The following is a 7096-nucleotide window of genomic DNA, read 5'->3' on the forward strand; positions in this document are numbered from 1 at the left end:
TTTGTGTTCTCTGCAGCCTCTAAAGAACAATTAGAACTGTGTTACTTATGACAAAACTATAGCACAATTGAAGCCATGTTGATAGAATCAAACTGGTAGAACTTAAAACATCTAATTTAGGAAGGAACAAAAATCAGAGGGGTTCAGTTTGTCATAGAAGTTATGGTTAGTGCTGTAGATAGGAAAATTAAGACACATTTTAAGTGAGTTCCAAAATAACTTCATCTATCTCATTGAAACATTCTGACATGCAGACAGTATCATGTACTTTCAACATCAGCAGAAGACTGCCAGTTAACTTCCTGGTGATCAGCAGCTTTACTACAGTGTTCTAATGAGCAAATAGAGTGCTAACGTTCTGAATTCATGTCAAAAGTGTGGCACTTCTGAACGACATCCAGATAGAATGGAAGTAGAAAACTGAAAGCATTTTCTTCTGAGGCTACTGCAGTAAATGAGGAGATTAGGGAGCTTCATAACAAATAAGTCTCCCAAGAGGGTCTTCGGTGAAAAAAAGAGTCCAAATATAGCATAAATATCACCCAAATTTAGCCCAGGTATAGCCCAATGTCAGAAGCGTGCAAACCTGGCATCCCGGCAGCATGCGCCCTCTTTCCCCGGATTGGATCTGGAGGGGTTCACCCTCGCTAGGAAGCTGGCCACGGAGTTGGGCGCCTGAGGCGCATGCACACGGGCAGCCGGTGTGATACCATAGACAGCCACGCATGGCACACAGCCAGGCGCCCCGGGACGGGCCCGTGGCGGATCGGTCACCTGACCCCTTCTCGGGGCTAGGCGCCGTGGCAGGACCCGGTGAGGGACCCTGCCACGGGCGATCAGGGGGTCTGACCTTGTGGGGGGATGAAGGGAATCGGAGCTAACCCTGTGACAGCCCCAGCCGCGTCCCGGGGAAGCCCCAGGGCGATTGACGATTGAGCGACCCTCAGACAGGGTAGCCCCGGGAGGATCACGGGGCCGCAAGGTGCGTTCAAAATGTCGATGATCAATGTGTCCTGAAATTCACACTTATTCCTGTAGCTAGCTGCGTTCTTTATCGACGCAGAAGCCGAGTGATCCACCGCCAAGAGTCGTAGGCAACTTTTTGAAAACGTTCACCCACCTGCAGGCGCAGAAGAGGCGGGAAGAAGGTGATGCCGTCCATCCGTCTGCCGCCCGCATGGCGAGACGGCCCGGGCGCCCCGTTCAAGGCTTCCCCTCTGGGAGTCAGACTGATCCATTGGGAGAAAAAAAATATTACCAGGCGCTAGGCCCGGGAGTCGCCCCCATGCAGGCGAGGGAAGGGGCTCCTGGAGCAACAGGAGCAGGCAGCCCCGCAGCTGCCGGTCCCTCCCGGAGTAACTAGGAGGGACCACACGATTCTTCAAACACCTCAGCCCGGTCGCACAGGACCTGGTTGAACCGGGTACCTGGCAACAAGGGAGGGTAGAGATGGTAGGCCCAGCCGTCTCCCCCAGAAGGGAGAGGCAGGCCGAGACACCGCCTGAGTGAGATGCAGGGGTGCCGGAGCCTGGCGGCGACGGCACCCCTCGAAATGGTCGTTCTAAGCTGCTGTGGAAATGTGCTGGGCGGAGAGGGGTGACAGCATGGTGGATGGGGACTACAAACCTGCTGGGCAGCAGCATCCGAGGGCCTGGCGCCACCCAACCCCTTCTGCTCAGGTCAGACCACTGTGGGGCACAAGCTGCCGGGGCCACTCGGCCTTCGCTCTGCTGGGTAGGGTGAAGGGCTTCCTGCCAGGCGGCAGGCCCTACCAGTCAGACGGTCCAAGCGGGGAGGAAGCTCCTTGCTTGAAACAACAGCAGAGGCTGGCCAAGCAGTCCATCCCTAAACGGACCGAGAGTGCCCAATCGATCAGAGTATGGCTGGGACATCCCCTGGCAGGTCGCCCTGCACAGGGGGCATGCTGGCTTAGCGTCCATGTCTGCTCCCGGGGCAAGCAGGCTCAGAGAAAAACAACCACCGGGAAGGGGCTGAGAGGCAGGTGTGTACCCGGGCCCGTTGGGCGGGCCCAGGTGCTGCCTTCACCAATCTCAGCATCGTTGGACGTCACGGAGGTCTAACTGAGCAAACTCAGAGAAAAAGGACCATCGGGAAGGGGCTGAGAGGCAGGTGCGTACCCTAGCCCCTGGGGTCCCCTGCAGGCGGGTCCTGGTGCTGCCTTCCCCCATCTCGGCATCGCCAGACTTCACAAAGGTCTGATTGAGCAAACTCGGAGAAAAAAAGGACCATCGGTAAGGGGCTGAGAGGCAGATGCGTACCCAGGCCCCTGGGGGCCCCAGCTGGCGGACCCAGGTGCTGCCTTCCCCATCTCAGCATCACCGCACCTCACGGGGCTGAGAGGCAGGTACAGCCCCAGGCCCCTTGGAGGCCCTGGAGGGCAGTCCCAGGTACTGCCTTCCCCTGTCTCAGAATCCACTCGGAGGTCTGACTGACCCTCTCCCTACTAATTAGGAGGAGAATTACCCCCCTTTCTTGTAATCCGTTCACACAAGTTGACAGAAGGGACCCAAGGCATGAATGTGTCTGACCTCCTGGAACCCTCACTGGGATCGGGGAGGCAAATTAACCCTCATCAAGACTTCCAGGGAAGCCCGGCCATCTGGTCGCCTCATTGGAAAGCATTGCGTGCAACCAGATGGCCGGGGGAAAGGTGCAACCGGATGGCCGGGACCAAAAGGATGCCCATCTGCCCAAGCCGAGCTATAGCAGTAGGGGTCCTGCCAGTCCTTGCAGGGTTCCAGGGCTCTGCACCAGGGACCCTTGTCCTAGGCAGATGGACACTTGGCAGGCCGCACGACAGGGGTTCCCACAACCCCGGCCCTGACCTAAACCCAGGCCCGGGGCTGGTCCCAGCTTCTCAACCCAGCCAGGCCAGGGAGATCAGGGAGCCTGCCTGGGCACGAGGGACCCCAGACCGGGGCACACGGACCCTCAGGACGTGCGCTCGTTTTCCACACATTTTTTCCATAATTCCACATAGTGGCCTTCCGCCAATTCTGCCCAGCTCTAATATTCCTGCCTCCTTCAAGTCAGGCGCCACATCTCTGGGTGTGTGTACCATTCCCTCATCACTAGAAAATTCAATTTCGCTGCCAACATCTGAGCTGGATTCTACCTCCAACACAGCAAAGCTCACTTCTTGATCTTCCCAAATGTCTTCTTCTTGGGCTAAGGCCCTTTTGGCCTCCTCAATCTTTCTAAGCTCCTCATCAGTCTCTCTCAGCCTCTGGTCATAAGCCAGAAACCAGGCATCTTTTTCTGATTCTTTCTCACTTTTAGAGAACTCCTCCTCCTCAGACTCAACTTGGTAGTGTTGCCTTCCAGAAGGGTAACTGAAATAGGGATGCCTCAAGATCCTCCCTGGACCTTCTCTTCACAGGCAGCCCCCTTTCCTTGCAAAACACACGTAGCTCCTTCATTGAGTAGATGAACATGTGCCAGAAGTCGAGTTCCATTTTTCAACAACTAACCAGAGTCATAGCATCATAAATACTTCCAGGAGGACACCAGAAAACAGAAAAACAGTATGTGGCCGCGTTTGGTTGGAACTCACTAGTAGTGTACACCCATTACTGTATATGAGTCACAAATGCAAGTCCAAATCCCACCGCTGCCACCAATGTTAGAACTGGGGTCTCTAGTTGGCAATGGTATACACCTTTGACCAAATAGGGACCCTTGCTTCTAAGTAAGGGAAAGGGGATCACACTACTGGATAACCCCTGCTCACCCCCTTGGTAGATTTGCACGAGCAGACAGGCTTATTTCAGAGGCAGTGTGTTAAGCATTTGTGAACACACACAATAATAGAGTGAAAACACTACAGATGGACACAACACAGGTTTTATAAAAATATATATAGACTTAACACAAGACCGCAAACGACAAAAATCCACAATACTGTACATAAGATAGACTTAAAGATGGTAGAAGTCATTTAGTTCAACTTGATGATAAATGCGACACAAACAAAAGGCTTGCAGAGTTGGAAATGCGTTGGTTCCTTGCTTCGGGAGAGAAGAAGCGTCACTCCTCAATGTTTGCGCAGAGTAGGGGATGCGTCTTGATCCTTACCAGAGAGGAGGTGATGCGAAGATTCTCGTACTGCGGCCCGAGTATGACGCGACAATACAGTGCGATGCGATAAAATTACACCCTTGATGTGATGACGTGAAGACGATGCGTGCACGCCTGGCAGCCGTCCGGCGAACTCTGTAACTTTGGAGCTGCAACAGGCCCTGCGACACGCTTATCTGGTGATGCGACGGCGACCTCTGCAGCGGCGACACGCTGCTCCGGTGAAGCATCGGGTAACAGCGTTGAAGAAGGCACGCTATTTAGGTGATGCGGCGCCGACCTCTGCGGCGGTGACACGCTTCTCCGGCGATGCGACGGCAACAGGTGCGACTGCGACACGCTTCTTCTTGATACATCACGCTACAAACTCCCAGCGACACGCAGGTTTCTGCAGACACAATTCCCAGCAAGGAAATTCAGAGGGGAGCTGGTGGTGAAGTCTTTTGTCCCTGCGACTTCAGCAGGAGGCAAGCACAAGTTCAAGCCCTTGGAATAATATTCTGCAAGATGATGAAAGTTCTTCAAAAGTTCCCTCTCCTTGGCACTGAAGACACCACTCTAGGCCAACCTAGCAACACATCACACTGGCAGGGGGGCAGTCCAACTCCTACAGCTTCCTTGGTTCTTCTCCTTGGCAGAGGTTTGTCTTGCTGCTCCAGAAGTGATCTAACGTCTTGGGGTCTGGGTCCCCATATTTATACTCAAAACCCTTTGTCCTCTGAAGGCAGAGGGGCCTGTCCCTTGTCCAAACCAGTTCTGTGCAGTCCTGGAGCACTTTGTTTACAGGAGTCCTTCTTTCCTTTGGCAGGGTGGGCCAGGGTGATCAGACATACCACTGGAGGTGGAGCCAGCATTGTGCAAGGCAGGCACAGCCCTATTCAGACCCAGGTGCTACTCCTCCCATCCATCTACATGCAGATAGGTCTTTTCAGCCTTGTGCTGACTCACCCTGTATCCTGGAATCCCCCACCCCCTGTCACTCACAAAACCAGACACACAATACACAAGCTAGCAGAGACAGGCCGGATGGTTAGGCAAGAAAATACATACTTTCTAAAAGTGGTATTTTCAAACAGAATGTTAAAACTAACTTCACTAAAAGATGTATTTTCTCATTCTGAGTTCAGGCATATTACATTTGAATTTCTACCATGTACCTTGGGTCAGTTAGGATTATAAGATGTTATATTCAAACTGCCCATTATGGCCTATTGGGACTAGTAGCCTTGCAATAGTGAAAAATGAAAATGGCTGTGATTCACTATTAGGACATGCCACACACACGAGGGCATGTCCTATCTTATACTTACATTGCACCTTGCCCTTGGTCCTATCTTAAGGATGTCTGATATGATGAAAGGGGAAGGTTTAGGGACTGGCAGGTGGGTGCACTTACCAAGTCGGCATGGCAGTACTAGACTGCAAACACGCTCTGCAATAGCAGGCCTGAGACACACTTTACAAGCTGATTCTGTGGGTGGTACAACCAGTGCTGCAAGCCCACTAGCAGCATTTGATTTACAAGCCCTGGGCACACATGGTGCACTGTACTAGGGTCTGACAAGTAAATCAAATAACACAATCATGGAGTCACTCATCAATTTAACATAGAGAGCATATACACTTTAGCACTGATCAGCAGTGGTAAAGTGCCCAGAGTCATAAAACAGCCAACAACAAGTCAGAAAAAATACAGGAGGAAGGCAAAAAGTTCAGGGATGACCCTGCAAAAAGGGCCAAGTCCAACAATCGGGGATCTCTGGGATTAGCTCCGGACCCCATACCTGGTGTGTGTAGTTAGGTGGTCCGCATCATAGGTTTAAACTCAGTGTAGGCAAGGACTGGTCTCTCTGCTGGAATTCTTCTCTCTGCCACTGAGGGATGAGACACTGTTTATATGAAAAACACCACTGTGTTAGAAAACTACAGCTGGGCTAACGTGTTATGTCTAAAAGCATTGGGAGATGTTGCTGACCGGGCACAAGAAAACAGTAGACCATGTTGTTTGACCTTGTACGAAATGTTCCAACTGAATCCCAAGAAGAGTCAGTGAATTACAAATAATATGTGCATTGTGCAGCATATTTCTAAAATAATATCTTGTCAAAAAACAAAAAAGTATTAGGTTTGGTTGTGCAATTCAGGGGCAACCTAAAAAAGCTAATAGATGCAACTAAGGGAGAACCAAAGTGGGCCCGAAAGGGAACTTAGCACATCAACAAGTGTATCAAGCTACACTTTCTCGGAATACATAATCATATTTGGTGGTACCGTGGTGGTACATCAGCCATGGAGGTGCCAGCAGGAACACTGGGCAACTGCTCAAGAGCATCCAGGGCTTTGGGTAGACCACGGAGGCTCCTGAATCTAGATAGTTAGCACAGAAACCACACGATCACTGTTCCTAACAGGTTGAAGGGAAAAATACAGAAAACTAATAAAATAATAAAACTTGGTACAAACAAGTGAACTAAACAGGCTGGATCACTATTGCCACAATTAGACTTGCTGCATCAATCTTGAAAACAGTCTGACACCATCGCTGGTGCAGGGTTTGAGGGGATCTGTGGATGTTCATGTACATCTGTGCCTGACAAGTTCAAACTCACAGCATCCCATCTCTATCTCATGGAGAGGAGTAAAACGGATTTCGGTCTGTTTCAGGCTCTCTGTAGGTGTAAGGTTCCTTGGTCTCTTTGAAGCCCATCATTTGGAGCAAGGGCAGATCAACTCTGATTTGCGTTCGGTTGAGTCCAAACTGAGGTGGCATAGTATGTGTAAATGAACGATGGACTAGCATGTGGGTTGAGTGAATGCCTGTGGCTGAGGTTAATTCAAGCATTTCAATCTGTAAGGAAAGGTCTCTTATTTATGGTCACCGCAAAGTTTTGGACTGATGCTGCTGTTTTTTTCAACTCTGAGAGGACACTGAAATCTGCTAACCAGACCTTATTGCCTATGCCCTGACTCTAAAATGGAGTATATTTGGTTGGCTTAT

General features: G+C 51.0%; 1 pseudogene; it reads right to left on the reverse strand.

Moving 5' to 3' along the window:
- Positions 1 to 937: 937 nt before the first annotated feature.
- Positions 938 to 1090, reverse strand: LOC147724027 (5.8S ribosomal RNA; annotated as a pseudogene).
- Positions 1091 to 7096: the final 6006 nt, after the last annotated feature.

The sequence above is a fragment of the Lissotriton vulgaris genome, chromosome 4_1 (genome assembly GCF_964263255.1).
Source record: "Lissotriton vulgaris chromosome 4_1, aLisVul1.2, whole genome shotgun sequence".
NCBI lineage: Eukaryota > Metazoa > Chordata > Amphibia > Caudata > Salamandridae > Lissotriton > Lissotriton vulgaris.